Below are 7,161 nucleotides of genomic sequence, written 5' to 3'. Positions count from 1 at the left end.
TTGCAGATGACATGATACTCTACTTAGAAAACCCTAAAGGCTCTATCAAAAAGCTTCTAGAAACAATAGACTCATATAGCAAGGTGGCAGGCTACAAAATTAACACACAAAAATCAATGGCCTTTCTATACACCAATAGTAATAAGGATGAAATGGACATTAAGAAAGCAACCCCATTCACAATAGTGCCACACAAACTCAAATATCTTGGAATCAACTTGACTAAATATGTGAAGGACCTATACAAGGAAAACTATAAAACTCTGCTACAAGAAATAAGAGAGGACACACGGAAATGGAAACGCATACCCTGCTCATGGATTGGCAGGATTATCATCATCCATATGGCAATACTCTCCAAGGCATTATACAGATTTAATGCCATCCCTATAAAGATACCCATGACATTCTTCAAAGAAGTGGATCAGACACTTTTGAAATTCATTTGGAACAATAAACACCCTCGAATAGCTAAAGCAATCATTGGGAAAAAGAATATGGGAGGAATTACTTTCCCCAACTTTAAACTGTACTACAAAGCAACAGTTATCAAAACAGCATGGTATTGGAATAAGGATATGTCCTCAGATCAGTGGAATAGGCTTGAATACTCAGAAAATGTTCTCCAGACGTACAACCACCTAATTTTTGATAAAGGAGCAGGAAATCCTAAATGGAGCAGGGAAAGCCTCTTCAACAAGTGGTGTTGGCACAATTGGATAGCCACTTGCAAAAAATTGAACTTAGACCCCCAGCTAACATCATGTACGAAGGTAAAATCCAAATGGATTAAAGACCTCGATATCAGCCACAAAACCATAAGATATATAGAACAGCACATAGGCAAAACACTCCAGGACATTACAGGCATCTTCAAGGAGGAAACTGCACTCTCCAAGCAAGTGAAAGCAGAGATTAACAGATGGGAATATATTAAGCTGAGAAGCTTCTGCACCTCAAAGGAAATAGTGCCCAGGATACAAGAGCCCCCCACTGAGAGGGAGAAACTATTCACCCAATACCCATCAGATAAGGGGCTAATCTCCAAAATATACAAGGCACTGACAGAACTTTACAAGAAAAAAACATCTAACCCCATCAAAAATGGGGAGAAGAAATGAACAGACACTTTGACAAAGAAGAAATACACATTGCCAAAAGACACATGAAAAAATGTTCCACATCACTAATCATCAGGGAGATGCAAATCAAAACAACGATGAGATACCACCTCACACCCCAGAGAATGGCACACATCACAAAGAATGAGAATAAACAGTGTTGGCGGAGATGTGGAGAGAAAGGAACTCTTATCCACTTCTGGTGGGAATGCCGTCTAGTTCAACCTTTATGGAAAGCAATATGGAGATTCCTCCAAAAACTGGAAATCGAGCTCCCATACGATCCAGCTATACCACTCCTAGGAATATACCCTAGGAACACAAAAATACAATACAAAAACCCCTTCCTTACACCTTTATTCATTGCAGCACTATTTACCATAGCAAGACTCTGGAAACAACCAAGATGCCTTTCAACAGACGAATGGCTAAAGAAACTGGGGTACATATACACAATGGAATATTATGCAGCTGTCAGGAGAGGTGAAGTCATGAAATTTTCCTATATGTGGATGTACACGGAATCTATTATGCTGAGTGAAATAAGTCAGAGAGAGAGAGAAAGACGCAGAATGGTCTCACTCATCTATGGGTTTTAAGAAAAATGAAAGACATTCTTGCAATAATAAGTTTCAGACACAAAAGAGAAAAGAGCAGGAAGTTCCAGCTCACCTCAGGAAGCTCACCACAAAGAGTGATGCGTTTAGTTAGGGAAATAACTACATTTTGAACTGTCCTAATCATGAGAATGTATGAGGAATATTGAGAGCCTGTCTAGAATACAGGCGGGGGTCGGGTGGGGCGAAGGGAGACTTGGGACATTGGTGATGGGAATGTTGCACTGGTGATGGGTGGTGTTCTTTACATGACTGAAACCCAAACACAATCATGTATGTAATTAAGGTGTTTAAATAAATTTAAAAAAAATAAAAATAAAAAATAAATAAAAAAAATTAAAAAAAAACAAGAATATGACCCTTCTATTTATTTTAACTCATTTTATTGCCAGTTTTTCAGTAAGAGGAGATTCAAAAGTGTTAGAAAACTTGCTAAGGGAAATTTGATCTATTTTTATTAATAAAAAAAAAGCCTACATACTTCCCAGAACTTGTTTTGGCTCTACACACATAAACACATACTCACTTAATAATGTGTTACACTACTTAAGGAATTATTCATATTTATCCATTGCATTGATTACCAACTTGGATTCCTAATCAAGATGATTGTAGCCGGAGGTTACAGTGATGGTGAAAGTCTTTTGTATATTTCCAGTGTTTGTATTTGTATCACAATTTGTATTCAAATATAGATTCTTTGTATTGGTTAGGTCCTCAATTATTCAAAATTTCTCCTTTATTCAAACTTTATTTTCTATTGCAAGCTTCATTTTATCATTGTGATATTGCACAGTATTGGGTACTAAGAAAAAAATTCAAAATCAAGCAATACCTTGTTTGCCCAAAAGAATAGCTATTGGCCTAGTCTACAAGTCCCCCCACCCCGGGACCCAAAGCGCAAACGGAGAACAGACCGGGTGAGTCCCCTTTCCCCCATGTGGGCGCCTAGTAGGCAAGCCCCCACCCCCCGGGACCCCAAGCGCAAGCGGAGAGTGGACCGGGTGAGTCCCTTCCCACAGGTGAGCGCCAAGTCGGCAAGCCCCTCCCGGGACCCCAAGCGCAATTGGAGAGCGGATAGGGTGAGTCCTTTTTCCCCCCACAAGGGTGCCTAGTTGGCAAGCCCCCCCCCCAGAACCCCAAGCGCAAGCGGAGAGCGGACAGGGTGAGTCCCCTTTTCCCCACGTGGGTGCCTAGTCGGCAAGCCCCCCCCCCCCTCCGGACCCAAACCGCAGGTGAGAGCGGACCGGGTGAGTCCCTTCCCCCAGGTGGGTGCCTAGACCGGCAGGTTGAACAAGCCACTCCGGGACCCCAAGCCCGAGTGAAAGGTAGGAGGAGTGAGGAAAACCCTGTGCCGCTGGGGCAGACTAGGTCCAACAGACAGGGGATATAGGGCCAGCCACCTGGACCCTTGGGTGACCTAGAGCAGTCCACCCCCCTGAGCCCTGGAAGGGACCTGGAACTCCCCAAGGGCTGAGGGCAGAGCCGGCAGGGTTTGGCTGAGGGAATTCCTTCAACTGAGGCATGGAGGGGGTGGAGCTCCATTGACTCCCAGAGAGAGGAGAAAGGATAGAGAGCCAGCTCAACATCTCAACAGCTCCAGCAACCATTGTGGCCAGGAGTAGAACTACACCACTGACAGAAATAAGGAGCGGAAAAGTGACAAGACCCACTGAAGGAAGGCTGACCTCTAGGTAGCAAAGGGGAGGAGAAAGAGCTAGGTTCAACAAGCTCACCCAAAAGCCCCCTCTAGAACTACCTTCAGGAAGGGGACCCATCTCCATGCCACAGGGGACCAAAGCAAGCCAAAATTAGAAAGCACAGCACTCCAAAGCACACCATTAAATACAAAGAAATATGCGTAAATCAAGGAGAACCCTAATATCTAGAGATACCGTGACAAACCCTAGCAAGTTTCCAAGTCCAGCAAAACGCACAGATCCATGGGAAGAAGACCTAAAAGTGGCCATGAGGAAGGAAATGCAAGAATTAATAAAAGAAATGAAAGAAACCCTAGCTACCGAGTATAAGAAATCCATGGATGAACGAATCAGCCAAATTAAAGAAGAAATGTTAAAGAACATGAGAGATTCCATACAAAAAGAAGTGAAGGAATTAAAAGACAAAGTAACAAGCCTCACGAGCAGAAACACAGAGTTGGAGAAGCACATTGAAGAACTCGAAGGAAAACTGCAAACAAAAAATGATCAAGAAACCAACAAAGAAATAAAAGGCAAAGAACTGGAAGGAAAAATCCAATATCTAATGAACAAGCACAAAAGAAACAATCTAAGAATTGTGGGTATATCAGAAGGGAAGGAAATAGGGAAAGGGGAAGAACAGGTAGTCAGGGAGATAATAACAGAGAACTTCCCCACCCTCTGGAAAAAAACTGCAGGGCAAATCCAGGAAGTCAAGAGAGTCCCTAATAAAATAGACCCTAAAAAACCAACACCAAGATATATAATAATCCAAATGGCAAAAAAAAAGAGAGAAAGAGGAACTCCTTAAAGCAATAAGGAAGAAAAAAACCTCAAGTACAAAGGAAAGGACATAAGAATCAAACCAGATATACCATTTGAAATAATTCAAGCAAGAAGACAGTGGAATGACATATTTAAATGACTGAATGAAAGAAATTCTCAACCCAGGGTCCAATACCCAGCAAAACTATCATTCATATGGGAGGGCAGACTAAAAACATTCTCAAACATTAACGAACTTGAACTATTTGTGCAAACTAAGCCAATCCTAAAAGACTTACTCAGAGACGAATTACACAATCCAAACCCCAGATTGTAACAACAACAACTCCACTCAATACAACTGCACAAGAGTCCTCTCTCTCAATAATTTCCCTAAATGTTAAAAGACTAAACTCTCCAATTAAAAGACACATAGTAGAGAATTGGGTTAGGAAAAATAAACTGGACTTCTCCTGTCTGCAAGAAACACATCTACAACTACAGGATAAGCACCAGCTTAGAATAAAAGGATGGAAAGTAATTATACAGGCCAATGGAAAACAAAAAAGAGCAGGGACAGCCATTCTTGAATCAGACCAAATTGCATTCAATTTCAAGAAAGTGATCAAAGACAAAAGGGTCACTACCTACTGATCAGGAGAACATTAGATCAAGAAGTACTAATACTGGTCAATATCTATGCACCTAATGTAGAGCCAGCAAAATATGTGAGGCAACTGCTCACAAACCTGGGGAAACACATAAAGGGAAATGTGATAATAGTAGGGGACCTCAATACTCCACTATCACCACTGGACAGATCCACCAAACAGAAAAATAGCAAAGCAATAAGAGACCTAAATGAAAAATTAGAAGATCTAGGGCTAATAGACTTATAGAGAGCCCTCCATCCCCAGAAAGCAGAATACATATTCTTCTCAAGCCCACATGGATCCTTCTCCAGAATAGACCATGTCTTAGGATACAAAGCCAGCCTATATAAGATCACAAATGTAAGGATCATTAGAAGTACCCTATCAGATCACTATGCAATAGAGGTAAAAATTGACTTCAAGAAGAAACAATGGAGAAAAACTAATACCTGGAGATTAAACAACATGCTGCTCAACAGCAGCTGGATCAAAGAACAACTCAAGGAAGAAATAAAAAGATTCCTTGAGACAAATGATAATGAGGAGACAACTTGTCAAAAATGTGTGGGACACAGCAAAAGCAGTAATTAGGGGGAAACTCATAGCAATACAGGCCTATGTCAAGAAACAGGAAAACAACAAAATCAACAGTTTAAACAATCACCTCAAGGAATTGGAACTGCAGCAGCAGAGAAATCCAACCACGACCAGAAGGCAAGAAATAATAAAAACCAGAGCAGAAATAAACAACATAGAAACTAAGAAAACAATACAAAAAAAATCAATGAGACCAGGAGTTGGTTTTTCGAAAAAATAAACAAGATAGACAAATCACTGGCAAAACTCACCAAAAAAAAGAGGGAAAACACCCAAATCAGTAGGACCACAAATGAAAGGGGAGAGATTACAACAGAACCCCAAGAAATACAACATATCATGAGATCATATTATGAACAACTATACTCAATTAGGCTAGAGAACTCAGCAGAAATCAACAGATTCCTAGAAAATACCATCTTCCAAGACTGAAAAAGGAAGAACTAGAAAGCCTAAATAGACCAATAACCTCAGAGGAAATTGAAGATGTAATTAAGAAACTCCCTAAGAACAAAAGTCCAGGCCCAGATGGATTTACAGGTGAATTCTACCAAACATTTTGAGACCTACTACCACTTTTCCATAGGCTCTTCCAAACCATAGAGAAAACAGGAATCCTCCCAAATTCCTTTTATGAGGCCAATATCACATTCCTTCCCAAAGATGGCAAAGACACCACCAAAAAAGAAAACTACAGACCAATCTCACTAATGAACATAGATGCAAAGATATTCAACAAAATCTTAGCAAACCGAATCCAGCACTTCATAAAAAAGATCATACATCATGACCAAGTGGGATTTATACCAGGAATGCAAGGTTGGTTCAACATATGCAAATCAATCAACATTATACATCACATCAACAACAAAAAGACAAAAACCACATGATCATATCAATCGATGCAGAGAAGGCGTTTGACAAAATCCAACATCCTTTCATGTTAAAGACACTCAGCAAAATAGGGTTAGAAGAAACCTTCCTCAAGATAGTTACAGCTATCTATGAAAAACTGACAGCCAACATTATACTTAATGGTGAGAAACTAGAAGCATTCCCACTAAGGTCAGGAACTAGGCAAGGCTGTCCACTCTCTCCACTCTTATTCAATATAACCTTAGAAGTCCTAGCAATAGCAATCCGACAAGAGAAGGGAATCAAAGGAACCAAATTGGGAAAGAGGAACACAAACTACCTCTATTTGCAGATGATACGATGATATACATCGAAAACCCTAAAGAGTCCACAGTAGAACTCCTAGAAATAGTTAACCAATACAGCAAAGTGGCTGGATACAAAGTCAATACACAAAAGACAGTAGCGTTTCTATATACCAACAACGAAGTCGAGGAGAGAGATTAAAAATACAATTCCATTTAAAATAGTATCAAAAAATATCAGGTACCTAGGAATCAACCTTACAAGGGAAGTGAAAGACCTATACCAGGGAAACTTCAAAACACTTCAGAAAAAAATTGAAGAGAATCTTAAGAAATGGAAGAATATCCCATGCTCATGGATAGGGAGAATTAACATAGTCAAAATGACTATCCTACCCAAACTACTATATAGATTTAATGCAATCCCTATCCAAATTCAAACACAATTCTTTAAAGAAATAGAACAATCAATCATAAAATTCATCTGGAATAACAAAAAACGCAGGATAGCCAAACACATATGGAAAAACAAGAAGCTGGGTGGCATC

At 40.1% G+C, this 7,161-nt stretch overlaps 1 pseudogene; it reads left to right on the top strand.

Moving 5' to 3' along the window:
* The first annotated feature begins 2,676 nt into the window (after positions 1-2,676).
* Positions 2,677-7,161, top strand: part of LOC126014333 (periodic tryptophan protein 1 homolog) — a 70,380-nt pseudogene continuing 65,895 nt past the window's right edge.

This window comes from Suncus etruscus, chromosome 7 (assembly GCF_024139225.1).
Source record: "Suncus etruscus isolate mSunEtr1 chromosome 7, mSunEtr1.pri.cur, whole genome shotgun sequence".
Classification (NCBI taxonomy): Eukaryota; Metazoa; Chordata; class Mammalia; order Eulipotyphla; family Soricidae; genus Suncus; species Suncus etruscus.
Note: the sequence above shows the minus strand (reverse complement) of the source record. Positions and strands in the feature narration are given on the sequence as shown.